Source organism: Lepisma saccharinum, chromosome 7 (genome assembly GCF_977018435.1).
Source record: "Lepisma saccharinum chromosome 7, izLepSacc3.1, whole genome shotgun sequence".
Classification (NCBI taxonomy): domain Eukaryota; kingdom Metazoa; phylum Arthropoda; class Insecta; order Zygentoma; family Lepismatidae; genus Lepisma; species Lepisma saccharinum.
This window is the reverse complement of record NC_139235.1, coordinates 86,092,493-86,108,923: the sequence shown is the minus strand read 5'-3', so window position 1 is coordinate 86,108,923 and position 16,431 is coordinate 86,092,493.

Sequence of the window (16,431 nt, the reverse complement as noted above, 5' to 3'; positions counted from 1 at the left end):
GTATATATTGTAGAATAAATATGTTATAAATTAATTTATTGACTCAAAGCATAGGTAGTTTAATTCTTGACACCACACTTCCTGTGATTTAGAAGTTCATTGGAAAAACATCACATCTGAACTGAATTTCTTCTGAATTCTAATGCATGCTACTGAAGTCAGATTTATCTTAATAAATACCCAAGAAGAACCAACTCAACCTTAAAGCAGCTAGTAGTTGGAATATAAATGTTCATAGTAGTTCCTATGTTTTGCAATATGGACTTTCCATGGTTATTCTTGTATGTATGTAATGCAATTGTAAAAAGGAGCAAGCTTTTGATCAGCTAAGTCGATCTTCCCAGTGTTTTGTTTGTCTATCACTACTTCAAGTGTTATGGGTAAGATTCTTTGTTTAACCTAATTTGTTGCTGTTTTCGCAAGTATAAAGGAAGAACAACATGTCAATTTATGACTGAAGCAGCATGCTTTTTGATTTTCTATAAGTGTGTTAAACACAATTTAGCTACAAAGTTAGATGTGTATTCATATATTTGAAAAAAAAAAATGTGTGAAAGTTTTTCTAAGTTACAAATTCCACATGCTTTACCACAGATTTACTTTAGTTGTTTTATATGATTTCTCCATTGCATTTACAGATGTATAGATAAGAATTTTTCATAAGTAATATATTGAAAACAATAAAAATACTTTCCAATAGAGACCAATTCATTACAATTGACCAATCAGTTCCGATAGACCAATCGGTTCCGATTGTGTGTCTAAAAATTCCCATTGGCTATCGGAACCAATTGAAAAAATTTCCAGCTGGTAGTTGTAAAATTAATGTAATTTGGAGTAAAAAACTATGCATCACAATGCAAACGCTGTTAAGTAAATGAACACATTTAAATAAAATCTGTTTTTGATTTAGCCTAGACCTCTTTGCACAAACATATTTTCATAGTTCCAACATTATCAGCAAGGTTACAAGATTGTTGAGTCAGAAGAAGACCTTGCACAAACAAACAGGCATACAAGGAGATTTTATGTTTTTTACACCCACTTGCAAATTGTAGCCTTTTATTCTGTTTTTGAAACACGTATGGCACAATGTTTTAATGCAAGTATGTACTGTACTGTTGTCATCTAAAGTCACAAAGATGGGAAGAATTTGTACTATAAAATGACGTGTGTGTATATATATATATATATATATATATATATATATATATATATATATATATATATATACATATATGTATATATATAATGTTTTATGAACGCTGTATTTTAATTTTATTTTATGTCTGGTTCAATTTTATGTATTTTGTCATCATGATAGAAAGTACAATGTGTTGATCAAAAGAAAGCTCTAGATAAATATTTGGCATTGTTTTAATTCAGTAATCAGGGACCTTACTACTGAGAAATGTAAATTTCCATTTAGCATAAAATGGTTCACAGCCAATTAATGCTGAATTCTTGCTGAGGGGAGGAATGGAAGGATAAAAGCCCATTCGTGTCTGCCATCAAAGAAGCGGGAATATACATAATGGCATTGTGAGACCTTTATAATTATGCAATAATGGATAACAAATGGAGATTCAAATGGGGGCGTTTATCTTTAGCCAAACGGGATATCTCCCTTTACCATGGAGTGCAGGTCCCGTTGAACAAGGGGCTGCGAGGCAGATGTGGAGCAAAAATTTACGTAACACAATCTTTAACTAACGATGTCTATTTTCGTTACCAAACTAAGAGCACCCCACTTGAGTCAATTTAGAGGAGAGGTGGTTAGGGTTGAAGGGATAAACAAGCACTCTAATGGGGCAGCTACTTATCTTGGGTTCCTGGATCGAGCCTTGAGGTTAGAGTGGGTGGCTGGACGCAGGTCCCATTGGCTGGCCTGAGGGACTTGTTTCTGGACAAGTTAAGGATTCGACCCATGGACGTATATATAGTTCACGTAAGGTGGGGGGGGGGGGAGTCAACTTTTGGTATGATTAGGGTTGCTATATTTCATAAGTGAAAATCCGGGACACAATTGACCTGAAGCTTGTTGGGGAGCAGGGTGGGGGGAGGGGTGCTGGACCCGACAAAGTTTTGTGTATGTACATATTCATTATCATATTCTTTACACTTCTTAAAAAGGAACAGAAATCTATATATTTCGAAGTATATCATTGATATAGGTGCGCGTAGACCCTCTGATTAGGGGGAACAAAAGCATTGATGAAAGCAGTCTGGAAAGAAAAACCTCATTTTATCTCACTCTTTTAGTTTTATTGCATTCAGGGTGTGTGTGTTTATAATATAATATTTTATATATATACATATATATACTCGTATACATATACATACATACATATATATATATACATACATAGGGGCCGATTCCATGGGGCTTGAGGCGTATATTAATCAGAGACATAATGAATTTAGCCAACGACTTGTTAAGGACTGTTTAGGAATCCCCTATAAGAATGCAAATATTTAGGAATATTATTGATGTGAATGAGAAGGCTGGCCATACTGAACTGCGACCACTTTCCCCTCGTCGGTGAACGTTGAGAGCCTCCAGTATGCAACAGATCCTAAGGAACAATGAACACCTTCTCAATTTTCTTGAGAAATTTTCTGAAGAAAATTCTACTGACGCTGCATCAAAATGTGCTGGATACCTGGAGACAATGCTTCACTTCAAGACATTTTTCCTTCTCTTCCTCTACTGCTATGTGATGGGTCCAATAGAAGAGGTAAACTGTAAGATTCAGTCTCCACGCATTCGTGCTACAGAAGTGGAATCAAAACTAAAATACTTGACTGACATCTTTCAAGAAAAGCGAATGTGTTTTGAGCAGTTCTGGCTGAAATGCACAGAGGGCAAATCGTGCCTCGTTGATGAGCTAGAATTGTCCCGGCAACGTCACGTCCCTAAGAGACTTGAAAATCCTGATGCTGCCAAACATCACAAGTTCTACACCCCAAAATAGTATTATTAATCAATAAACACTGATGTGTGTGACACAGCAAAATCATGTGTTAAACAAGGACAGGACTACAAAAAGTAACAGCCGTAGAGAAAGAATGCATCTCAGCTGTGAACAGTTGCACAACAAACTTTCAGCAACGCGAGAATCCTTTCGCCAACTTTGGATGCCGATAGGCTCTCCTTACACATGTCCATGCTTGGTGATATCGCCAAACAGAAGAAAGTGCTTCTAACTACCATGCGGGACATAAGGAAGTTTATTTTGGAAGACACCACCCTCCAGGAGCCAAATTCATGATAGTCCTCCGCACTGTGCCAGTGACGACAGCCACAGCCGAAAGGTTATTCAGTGCTATTAGCCGACTAACGATATATTTGAGATCTACAATGAGGCAGAAGAGACTAAGCAGCTTAGCGGTACTCCACATACATCAAACTTGTACCTGAGACCGCTCGTTAACGAGTTCATAAAAAATAACCCACTGCGTAGAGCAACTTTTGCTTTATTTTTAAATCATGTTCATATGTTTTTGTTGTGTATATCACTTTATATCTTAGGGTACATGCTATTTTTTTTTATAATTGCAAAATTAAATTTAAAAAGTAAAATATTGTAGTTAGAACAAAAAAGTAAAACTATTTTCCTACGATTTGTGTTAGCATTTATATAAATAATTAAATAAAACTGTTAAATATTGTAAATATTCATTATTTTATGGTTTTTTTGCAACCCATCACATGTCTGTTGCGGACATTAAAGCACACCCATGACTTCGCCGGGACTCGAACCCGAGACCTCTGGATCAAAGCGAATTGAGTTAACTACCCAACATGCTTCGAACCCTAGACCTCTGGATCAAAGCGAGTTGAGTTGACTACCCAACACGCTCGGCTACCGAGGCCGGCATAAAACTGTTAGGTTGGTCTCTTAATGTAAATACATACTTTTCAATAAAAATGTTAATTGTTATCTAAAAAACAAATGAACAGACACAAAAGACATAAAGAGAATTTGAAACATTTTCTAAACGTTTTTCCTGTTGCATTTCATTTGCATGAGGAATATAATAGCTGCTTAAAACTGCTATATGAAGACGTAATTTTTATTTTTAAAAAAGGGAGTGAGTGAGCCATTCATTCATTTATTTCAGTGATCAGAGCCCCCCAATAATTTTGACAAGTCGGCGCCCCTGTATATATATATATATTATACAGATTATTTAAATACATTACATAATCAATTCATCCTCCTCATAACAAATCAACAGCAAAAATGATATAAATTGTCTCTGAAATGTGCGCGCACCTTTACCTCCGAACAATTGATTGATTTGTTTTATTTTACTTCGCTTTGTGATAATTTGTGAAGATGGGAACGAGTGATGATATGATGAAATTGATGAATGGACACTCGCAACATCCATGCCCAGGCCAGGATTCGAACCCGGGACCAGTGGCGTCGTAGCGCGATGTGCTAACCACTCCTGTTTAGCAGAAACAGTCTGAAGTTCTTCGTTATTATTATTTCTCTCTCCCTTTCTTTCTAGTAATTTACAATGCTTTAGACAAAAGTAGATAGTAAATGTGCATCCCACTGCAACCCTGATTTTTTGACCTCTAAGAAAACTGCACCAAAACCTCAAAAACTCACTTTCTCTCCACGTTCCGCGCCTCATTTATTGCGCTGACGATGTTTCACGGTGCAGAAAAGCCGTGATGAGTAAATTCACTTTCTCATCCTTGAAGGATGAATGCGCCTTATCGTAATTTTCCAAGTCCGGGACCAATGTTTATATATATCGTGACCTTTGTAAACCTCTCGCGAACGATGTGCCACACACACACACACATATGCGCGTGCGTGCCTCTCATTATTTCCGTATTGTGACGCAAGCAAACAAACAAAATAATAATTGTTTTTTTTTTTAAGATTCCTGGCCCCTATAACCTCGCCAGGGTGCGTGGTGCCCAACCAAAAAAATAAAGGTTCTAACGGCTGCGGTTATAGATAACCACACCTCTATAGAGTTTCACGTGTTTGTTTTTTTCTCTATCAAACTTCCATGAAACTCTACAGAGGACCTCCGTAATGCATGCAACGTGTACTAACGACTCTAGTGTTATTTGATGTTGTAATTTTGGATATAGAGTTTTATTGTGAGATAGATAAAAAAAATTATGTTTATTATAATATTTTCTTGATGAAGATGGAGAATATGTGTGTGTTACAAATAAAGTTGCATGCTTTTTTTTTTTCTAGTGTGTGTATGTGTATGTGTTTTTTGATGTTCGACAGCATCTGAAACGATAAAAAAAAGAATTTTATTGTTAATTTTCTCATGTAAAAACAACAAAATTTTGTGCAAATTCTGATTGTCTCGTGCTATAGTGCAAAAACTGATGAAAAAAAAAAAGACATTGTAACTGATAACTGATGAAATTGACATTGTAACTGATCTGAACTAGTGAAATTCGTATTGTGCCATTGTAACTGATTGTGCTAGTACAAAATTCTTATTGTAACTGATTGTGCAAGAAAAGATGTTAAACCTGTTAAAACTGCTCTGTGACCCTCTCGTTCTTCACGTCGTGGACGAAGGACTTCTCTGCGACCAGGATGACGCTGCATAGAGTATCCTCGGGCAACGGACTGTTGAACTCGCAGACGACCTTGATGCTGGTGCGATCGTTGACCACCACCTGCTTCCGCTTCGTGGTGTTGATGACGGACATGGGTCTGTGGGTTTTGAATTCGCTGGGCGTGTAGTACATGTCCACGCTTCCCTCGGTCACGCGTTTGTAAGAGGTATAAGCTTCGTAAAGTTTGAGGTAATCATCTTTGGTCATGTCGAGGTTGTAATTCTCGCGCGGGAACACTTCGTTCCTACCGTTCTTGAGATAAACGTTCTTGATCTTGCAGTCGTCGAATTTGCTGGAATCTTTTTCCTGATTCTTATCGCGTCCGGTCTGAAAGAGCACAACGACGAAATCTGGCATGTCGAACTGTATGTTGTTGAATTGCGTCGTCACGTCGAATTCCATGTGACTTCCCGACGCTATCTTCTGCACGCACTGGTAACCGTGAAAGTGAATGGGCACCTGTGGACTTTTCAAGATCTCCGCTTTGTACTTGAGGGCGTAGTTGGTTTCGTATTCCACCACCGGCATTCTCAACTCCATGCTCCGGATGACGCACTTGGCTGCTTCGGGTAAAGTGTTGGGCAGCGGCGTGGTGCCGTCCGGACCCAAAGTAGCGTATCGCATCAGTGCGTCGTTGTCGTTGGCCGCTCTTCGAAACGTGATCCTCAGTCCTCCCTTCCACATGATCTCCTTGTAGTCCGAGAAAAATCCCGGAAGCAGACGCATGGGAAAGAGCACCGTGTGACTTCTCGTCGATATTTTGGTTCCCGCTTCGAATCCTCCCGCCTGATAGTATGCTGCGTCCGTTTTGGATAATTTCAAAGTTCCCACTGCCGTCGACGTGATGCCTGGATAATCTATTCTGTCGATGACGGTGTTGTGTTTCCTCACCTCCACCTGCGAAAACAGGTGAGGCACGAAGTTGTCCACGAGTATCAAATTTGCTGCTGCGGGGAACGCGTCTCCGCTTTCTTTCTTCACCACGTCGAATTAAAGGTAGAGGTCCGCTCCGTGAGGATGAACGAACCCGTCGCCTACGTCCACGTCGTATTCGATCTCCCGGTTCGCTTCGTTGAGATTGGCGAACGTGCGACGGTTCGGAGGGAAAGATTGCAATTCGTAACTTTCGATTTGCTCCATTTTCACTATGTGTGTTATTTATTATACGTTGATCTCCACGACTGCCGTCGTCGTGGCACCTGCGAAAACCACCACCTCGCCTTTCTCGTTCGTCACCACCAACTCTATGTCGTCTATGCGGTTGCGACATACTGGAAAATAGATCGGCGAAGATGGCGTGTAGATGATCGGTTCCATGAATTCGGAACTGGGTTTGAACGTGGCTATGATTCCCGTCTGCTTGTGACTTCCCAACAATCCGTCCGAAGATTTCGTGATCATGCCTTCCGCTACGTTGCAGTGAACGTTCAGAGTTTCGATGGCCAAGAATTTAGGAATGTTTGCTGCCGTGTGCTTGATGCCAGCTTCGAGTTTTGTGTTGTTCTCGAAACCTAAAAGTTCTCTCATGGTGCCCAGGTCCACGGTCTCCGTCGCCGACACGATTTCGACTCTGTGCGTGACCGAATTTTGAGAAAGGTACGTGCCTTTGGGTAATGGAGCTTGCAAAGTGGAAAGATTGTATTGGCCTGGCGTGACGACGATATGTTCGCTTCCGACGCTAATTTTGTTGCTGTGCTGCGTCACGTTAGGTATGAGGTACATGCTGTAGAATGCACGCAGAGCTACGGATTTAGGATAGACGATGTCGTCGTGCAGCGTGAGTTTCAAGATCGAAGATTCGCTCGTGAGATGGAACACGCCCATCGTGATGCTGTTTCAGGTTCCACAATGCTTTCTGGAAATCTTCCACCTGCGGCGGCTTATTTATTTGAGAGAGAAACGCGAGCACGGAGAGACAGAGATGACCGCAGTTCACGTCTCCGAAATTTTGAATGCGTTCGTCGTTGTAGTATATAGGATTGTTCTTTTTCAGATAATGAACTAAATTTGTAGGTGGAACACCTCCGAAAGAATCGAAAACGAATGCTTTGTCATTCTTGTGGTAACATATCCAATGCGTGCCTGGATTTTCTTGACTGTCCAAGTTAACTACTCCGCATTCTCTTCTTTTAACGGTTGAAGGTAACGAGTCGGACATGAAAACTCCTCTGAAGTGTTTGATTCGTAACGGTTTGATCAGAGATTCAATGTCTCGGTTGGTGAGTGCTGTTTCTTTTTTTTAAACTTTTTCATCACGCCCTTCCCCCCTTTCTTCTCCATGGCCAGGTTGTGACGTTTCTGTTCTTCCAATTCCGCCTTGTTCTTCTTCGAGTCGATGACGGTTTTCGCGATGGCGGCACTTCCGCCGGCCAAACTTCCAACGGCCCCCAATGCTGCCAGGATGGCCGGGATGCTGAATATGAAACCTCCGATCTTTTGCTGTTTCCGCGAACGCTGCAAGCGTCTCAATTGTGGAGTGCTGAGAAGTAATTTCATTCCATGTCCTTTGGTCAAGCAAGAACGTTTCTTCTCGCGTTGTTTCTTGGTGAGTAACCCATCGAGGGCACCTAGATTTTTAAGATTCGAATATGGTATCTGGTACACGACACCCTTGGGCTTCATGTTGATGCTCTATATGTTATTTTTTCACGGTATGTTATTTATATATATAAATGTTCTGAGATTTTTTTTTGTTTCCCTCTCGTGTAATTTTTTTCAAGGTATGTTATTTATATATATATATGTTCCGAGATTTTTTTTTGTTTCGTGTAATTTTTTTCAAGGGATGTTATTTTATATACTCCGCGCAGCCCCGTTACACAAATTCTATTACGTGCTTTGTTTTCTTACCAAGAAGTTCCTTTGTCCCCTTGTACACGATTCGAGTTTTGTTCTCGATTAAAATAGATAGCTTCTCGTCGGATAACATGTTAGCGTATCGATCTGGTAAAAATAGACTGTATTGTCCGTTGAGCAACAGACGCACCTTGGGATCATACTGGGTAGAAACAATTGAACCGGAAGATATCGTGTAAGGTTTGTCGACTTCCAATTCCTGAATTTTTACATATTCGACTGACAAATTTAGCATTTGTTTTAATGCTTGGAGATCACTCATTTTTTTCCAGTCATATCGAAAGAGAAATTTCAGGGTGTTATAGAAATTTAATTTTTTTCACAATGTGTGTTATTTATATATACCGAAGATATTTTTTTTTCACGATGTGTGTTATTTATATATCAAGTTTTTTTTTGACTTGTACATTTTTTTTTGACGTATATTATTATTATTTTTTTCACTGAGGAAGAAAGTCCGTGCTTCCGACAACGCGATGATGTGCGTAATAATATCTTCAGTCTCCTGTTTAGACTTGCGCCAATCATCCGTGTATCGTCTTCTCCCCTGCCTCGCCTCGTGCAGTTCGTCCATTCTCTCGTTTATTTTTTTCCCTGCGGCCGAAAGAAGAGTGTCGAGATCACCGCACCTCATTCCACTGATCTCCCGAAGATAATCCTTGACAGCCATTTCACAAGGGATGCGAAATTCCGGCGTTGATCTCGCTATGATTAAAAGTTTATTAACATCTCCGTTTACTGCGTGTTTGAATATTTTACATAGCAGTTCGGGCGGTAAATCGGTTATACAAGACATGTTTTTTTTTTTTTTTTTTTTTTTTTTACTGTATGTTATTTATTTATACACCCCATCCAAATTTTTGTTTCGTGTTCATGGCGATGGTGGTGCCCAGTGCTGCAACTCTTTCTCCCAACGATGCGTCCCTGCTGACGAATCTTTCGAAAGCTGCGTGCTCTAACTTTCTGTCTGCTTCGTGACGTGCATCCAGATTGGTGCGAGTGTTGTTGTAAGCGATGTCGTGATCTTTGCATGCCGCGTCCAACGGATTCACACCCTTGTCTCCTCTCTCCAATCTTTTCTCGAGTTTGGTACCCGGTCCGCAGTACTGGTAGCCAGGTAAATGCATCTCGAAAGGTAACATGTTGATGATGTCGTTCACGAGCCCCTTTCCTTCGGCCACGTTCCAGAATCTCGGAGGCAGCGTGTTGATAATTTTGATGAGGTAACCTATGCCCTTGTCGTCGTTCACGATGAAGTTGGAAAGTTTCGTGCTGATCATGTCCACGATGCCAACCTTCTCGTTGTAGAAATTACGATTGCCTGCATTCTCTTCACCGGCTATCACCAACAATCGGTCCACGAGCTTCCTCACGTCGTCCACCCAAACGAATTCTTTGGGTAACGTGTTGTAGCGTTTGACGCCGCTTCCACTTTTCACCTCGTTCCAAATCGGTTTGATGAGATTCCTGTACTTCTCACCGCTACTCGATTTCATCCTACTCTGCGAGGCATCGTTGTTCTGGTACAGTGGGATCCACTAGTATTACCCTGCAAATTGTCCATGACTATTTTCATTGATTATTCTCTTACACCGTATGCATTTTTAAGCGATGGATTTTTATGTATGCTGGTACAGAAGTTGTCAACAGCTTGTTTTGAGTTTTCTTTTAGTTCTTGAAGCTCTTATTGGGTCAAATAAAGTGCACGAACATGGTGATGGACAATTTGCACGGTGATACTAGTGGATCCCACTGTACATGGCATCCGTCATGATTAGAATTTCCCTGTAACTCTGGTAATCTTCGTCGGTGTAATCCTTCGGCTGCTTTTTGGCAACGAGTTCCCACAGTCCAACCGTACCCGGATACCTGGTCCAACTATTCTTATCGCCTAAATTAACTTTAATGTCGTTGCCTTCGAAGGTGACTTTCGATTTCCCAATCTTCCAAACCACACCGCCTTCGTTGGTTTCCATGCTCGGATACAATCCGAACACTTCATCCTTGTCGAATTTCCCCGTGCTCAGGTAGTCTCGTGCCAAAGGTCCCAACTCGATCTTATCCGAAGACGACGACGTGCTACCTATGGCTCGACGTCGTGCCGGTACGTCCTTCAGTTCGAACGGCGTCGAAGGAATGCTCGAAATGGGCGTGGGTACAGCGTAACTTTTAGCTGCGAGTGGAACGAGTTCGTTGATCAAATTTTTATTTTGTTCCGTGACACTTTTAATTTCTTTACCTAGACCGCTGATGGCGTCGATCACAGGTTGATCCTGACGTTTCTTCTCTTCGTAGGATCCGCTATTCTCGGATTTCCAACCTTTGAAGCGCTTCACTAGATATTCCCGCAACTTGAGATTGTCCTCTTCTTGAAATTGACGTTTTGACATTTTTCTATATACGTTGAAACGTTTCTGAAACGTCGAATTTTCAACCTATACGTTCGGTTCTCGTAGTTTTCTTGCTGTCACCCGCTTGAGACTATCCACTTTTTCTAACACTCACTTTTTGTTGTAATGGTTATTTTATATATGCTTGTCAGACGTTTGAAAAAAAACGTTTTTTTCAAATTTTATTTTTTAGATTCTCGACCTTTGATTTTTTTGGATTTTTTTTCTTCTTGTTGCAAATCTGAAATTGTCCTCTTGTTAGCCTTTGAGACGTCTAGATAAACGTTTATTTTATTTCTATATTTTCCATGGTTTGCTTTTCGAGTCATGTCAATGGTCACGAATCCGAAATCGTCACTGTTCCAACAGTGGGAGCAGAATTTAGAAAATAGATTGTAATTCATGTCAGCCCCTACGTAATCATCATGTGCGTGTTTTAAATTGGTGTGGTCTTGTCGAAACAAACATATGAAATTAGCGTTGTCGCGTAGCAGTTGTTTCGGAACCTTGGAAAAAGTTTGTGCCAGGTAGAAACAATCTAATCCTTTGTGACGACCTCGAGTGAAAAAATTACGAATCTCGTTTTGATTTTCCAAGATCATGTCGTTGAACACCACAACGGAATTCTCGAGACAATCGTCCAGTGGAATGATTTCAGATGCGAAAGTTGCAATGCCCAGTCCCTCGTACAGTTTCATAAGTTGCTGGTATTTCGCTTGTTCGAGACTTTTCGAAAATACGTAGAGGTGTCTGTTTTCCCAGTCTAACCAATTGGGTGCGAGGATAAAATTATCAATGAGCAGTGTCGTCTTTCCGCACCCCGAAGGTCCTACGATCAGACATCGTATGCTATCGGGGAGCAATTCGCCGTTCCTTTTTTTAGTTTGACTCTCCGAATCAGGTAAACGTTTCACAACATTCCACGTACTCATAGAATCACTTCGTTTGAATCGATCCAACTCGTTCCCGGAAGTCCCAGCCATTTCACCAAAAGTTTGTCACCTCTCTTACGCAAAACTTTTTCGATAAGGTACGTGTCGGGGTATTTAGTTTTAGAGAGTTCCTCCTCGTAGAAGCGCCCCAATAAAATTTCACCGCCACTGTCCTTTATTATATACGTGTGACGGTTCCCGGGTAAAACTCGAACCACGGTAAAAAGTTCCGTGCTCCAGTTTCGTGTGAAACCCCTGTCGAACGTTCGCTTCAATTTACTGATCCTCACCTGGTCTCCAATTTTGTATTTAGGTTTTTTTGTCATGGGTGTGTACTTTGGACAGTAAACGCTAGAAATTAAACGTTGCTCGTCGGACTTGGTAACGTCAGCTGGCTTCATGCCTATCGTTCTGTGCACCGTGTGATTATAGTCGTTAACGAGTTCCGGAAGAATGGTGACCCACTTGTAGCTTCCCTGAAGCGTAAAGCGTGACCACATGCGCGATTTCAGAGTGCGATTAAATCTGGCCTTGACGTCACTGAAGGTCGAGTAATGTTGAACGTCGTGTTTCCGAATAAACTTTTGGAATACGGCATTGTAAAATTCCTTCCCCTTGTCCGTGTGCAGAAACCGAGTTCGTCTGCCGCTTTCGCGAAAAATTAATTTGAATGCTTCCGTGACGCATGTTCCTGTTTTCGCCTTCAAAGGTAGAGCCCACGCGAATTTCGAAAATGTGTCTATGACGGTGAGGAGGTACTTGTTGCCCTTGTTCAATTTATGTACATTTTTTAGATTGCGCTACTCATTTCCACGAGGTCGCTTTCCCAGAGGTCATCGATGCCCTTGGTTACCACCGCCAAACGTTCGTAGTTGCGGCGTGCAGGTTTATGCAATTCTTGGACGATGGCTTGCCTAGACATTTTTTTTTTTTTTAGAGATTACGTTTGAAGAGAAGCACCAGCGTGATGGGATTCAAAGAGGGTGGCACCTCGCTCGTGTTTTGAATGATCAGCTTATCGCCGGCACTCATGTCGAAAACGGTAAGATCTTCGTCTTCGTGTATTTCATATATGTTGCGCGTTTCGTTCCAACGTGCCAGAGGAATGTTTCCTGCTTTCTGGACACCACGATTCGATATCAACGTCATGGTGGGAACGCTAGCTTTTCTGCCGTGAGACCAGTACGAAAATTCGTTTACCTGAATCGTGCCATCGAGGAGAAACTTGTAGTACGGATGATAAGGATGTAACATGTACAGTTTGTTACCTTCGACGAACGTGGAGATTCTCTGCTGATTGGGTACACTGTTGATTTCGATGGCTTGCAAGGTGAACAATTTGACGAATTTAGTGTCGACGCCGAGCAGATTACTGTGAACTTGTCCGAGTTTATTTTCGATGGGCAACAAATGCTCGACTATGGTATCCGTTACGGCAGAAAATGACGGTTTGATTTTCACTTCCACGTTCAACTGCTTGTAGTTTTCGTTCAGTTCTTGCAACTTGGCACCGAAAGAGGCCAGCGTCGATTCCTGCGTGGATTCCAGCACTCCAACTTGATCTCTGATGTTGACGACAATGTTCTGAAGGTTCTCGACTTGATTCAATTTCGAACTTTTCTCGGTAAGATCGTTCACGATGCTTCGCATCTCTGTAAACTGCGTGTGTAGATCCGTGACGCTCTGCGAAGTGGGCAGCGTCGACACCAGCGAACTAATTTCATCTCGAATCTGTTCCACGTTTGCCGTTTCCGTTTCTAGTCGTTTCAGCATTCGAGATATGTTCCTTTTCAAAGCGTGTAATTCTTTGGAGGTGGGGAGATTGGCCACCGTACTCTCGAGATCGCTCAATGAACTTTTGATGTTGCTCGATTCGGATAATGCCGTCACCGCCGTTTTCAATTTTTCCAAATCTTCCTTCGAAGGCACGCTCGTCCGTAACGATTCCAAGTCACCCTGTATGTTATCGAGTACGTGATGAAAGTAGTGTAATTGATGATACAACCAGCACCACTTACAGGTGTACAAATGATGAGCTCATATAATTAAACAGCCCGATTTGCCCACACTTAAAATTATGCCAAGATGCTCTTATTCCCCAATTCTTCAAGTGTGATATGCTTTTAATTCTAAGAATTTTGAATCCTAGTGTACAAATGATGACCCCCCTCAGATTGATTTGCCTACACTTATAAAAGGCACTTCTGTGAGATTGTTGTCCATAAATTTGTTAAAAATATGCCCCTCTTGATATTTTTTTTGCCCACACCTAAAACTAGGCCAAACGTATTAACACACACCCACACCCACCCACCCACCCACATACACCAACACACACACACACACACACACACACACACACACACATACATATTTATTTCCGGTTTAAGTTCAATTGGGCACCAGGCTCAACTTGCATATCTTGTACTAAAACAATGTAATTCTTCTACAATTGCTCTGTGACTCTCTCATTTCTTACATCATAAACATATGATTTCTCACCTATGAGAATAACACTACATATAGTGTCATCAGGGAGTGTATCGTGGAATTCACAGATAATTTTAATGTTTGTCCTGTCATTAACCACAACTTGTTTCCTTTTTGAAGTGTTGATTACAAACATGGGTCTCTGTGCTTTGAATTCATCTGGTGTGTAATACATGTCAGTATTGCCAGTAGTGACCCTTTTGTATGTTGTAAATGCTTCATATAATTTAAGAAAATCATCCTAAGACATGTCTAAATTATAATTTTCTCTAGGGAATACCTCATTTCTGCCATTTTTAAGATATATGTTCTTGATGTTGCAGTTATCAAATCTACTTGAATTTTTTTCCTGATTATTGTGTCTTCCAGTCTGAAACAGAACCACCACAAAATCCGGCATGTCATATTGTATACTGGAGAATGAATTTGTAGCATCAAACTCATAATAAGTACCAGTGGCAGGCTTCTGTACACATTGATATGTATAAAATTGTAAAGGAATCTGTGGATTTTTTATTATATCTCCTTTGTATTTAAGAGCATAACTGGCTTCATATTCAACAACTGGGATTCTTAGCTCCATAGTCTGAATAATGCATTTGCCTTCATCAGGTAGGGTATTGGGCAGAGCTTCCCCTGTAGAATTTAATGTACTGTACCTCATCAAAGCATTATTATCATTGGCAGCTCTTCTAAATGTGATTCTTAAACCACCCTTCCACATAATATCTTTGTAATCTGAGAAGAATCCTGGCAACAGGCGCATAGGGAACAGCACTGTGTGGCTCTTAGATATAATTTTATCACCAGCCTCAAATCAACCTATTTTGTAGTAAGAAGCCTCGGTTTTGGATAATTTTAGTGTGGCCAAAGCTGTGGAGGTAATGCCGGGATAATCCACTCTGTTTATAACAACACCATGCTTTCTGATCTCAATTTCAGAGAACAGATGCGGCACAAAATTATCTACCAATCTTATATTTGAATTTGCCGGATAATCTGTTCCATCGAGCTTTACAACATCAAATTTGATGTATAGATCTGCTCTGTGGGGGTGTATAAAGCCATCCCCTACATCAAGATCAACCTCAATTTCTGTGTTGGGTTGATTTAAATTTGCAAATGTCCTCCTGTTTGGGGGGAATGATTGTAGCTCATAACTCTCAATATTTTCCATTGTATGTATTTTTATTTAAATGTTAATCTCTATGATTGCAGTTGTTGTGGCTCCAGCAAAATCAACTAATTCTTCTTTTTCATTAGTGACCATCAATTCAATGTTATCTATTCTATTATGGCACACAGGAAAATATAATGTTGGTGATGGAGTGTAGATGATTGGCTCCATAAATTCAGAATTAGGTTTAAATGTTGCAATGATGCCAGTTTGTTTGTGAGTGCCTATGCCATTTGATTTGGTGATCATACCCTCAGCCACATTACAGTGAATATTCAGAGTCTCTATGGCTAAGAATTTAGGTATATTAATAGCAGTGTGTTTGATGGCTGGTTCAAGTTTTGTGTTGTTCTCAAAGCCTAACAGCTCTCCTATAGTACCCAGATCCACTGTCTCTGTAGCAGATACAATCTCTACTCTGTGAGTGACAGAATTTTGAGTTACTACTATACCTCTGGGTAATTGAGCATTTAGAGTGGACAGATTATATTGCCCTGGAGTGATGACAATTTTTTGATCCCCTACTGCAATTGTGTTGTTGTGGTTTGTAATATTAGGGATCAAGTACATGCCATAAAATGCTCTGAGAGCTATTGTTTTGGGATACACTATATCATCATGTAATTTGAGTTTCAATATTGAATTTTGGCTGGTGAGATGGAATACCCCCATGATGTTTTAAATACCACAAGGCTTTTTGAAAATTTTCAATTGATGGTTTATTTATTTGAGACATATATCTAAGAACAGATAAACACAAATGTCCACAATTAACATCTTTGAAGTTTTGAACACGGGCATTATTGTAATAAAGATTAGGTGATTTTAGATATTTTATTAAATTTTCAGGTGGAACACCTCCAAATGAATCAAACACAAATGCCTCATTGTTTAAATATTTAAGATAACAAATCCAGTGAGTGCCCTGATTTTTGTACTTATCCAAATTAACAATGCCACACTCTTTGTTGA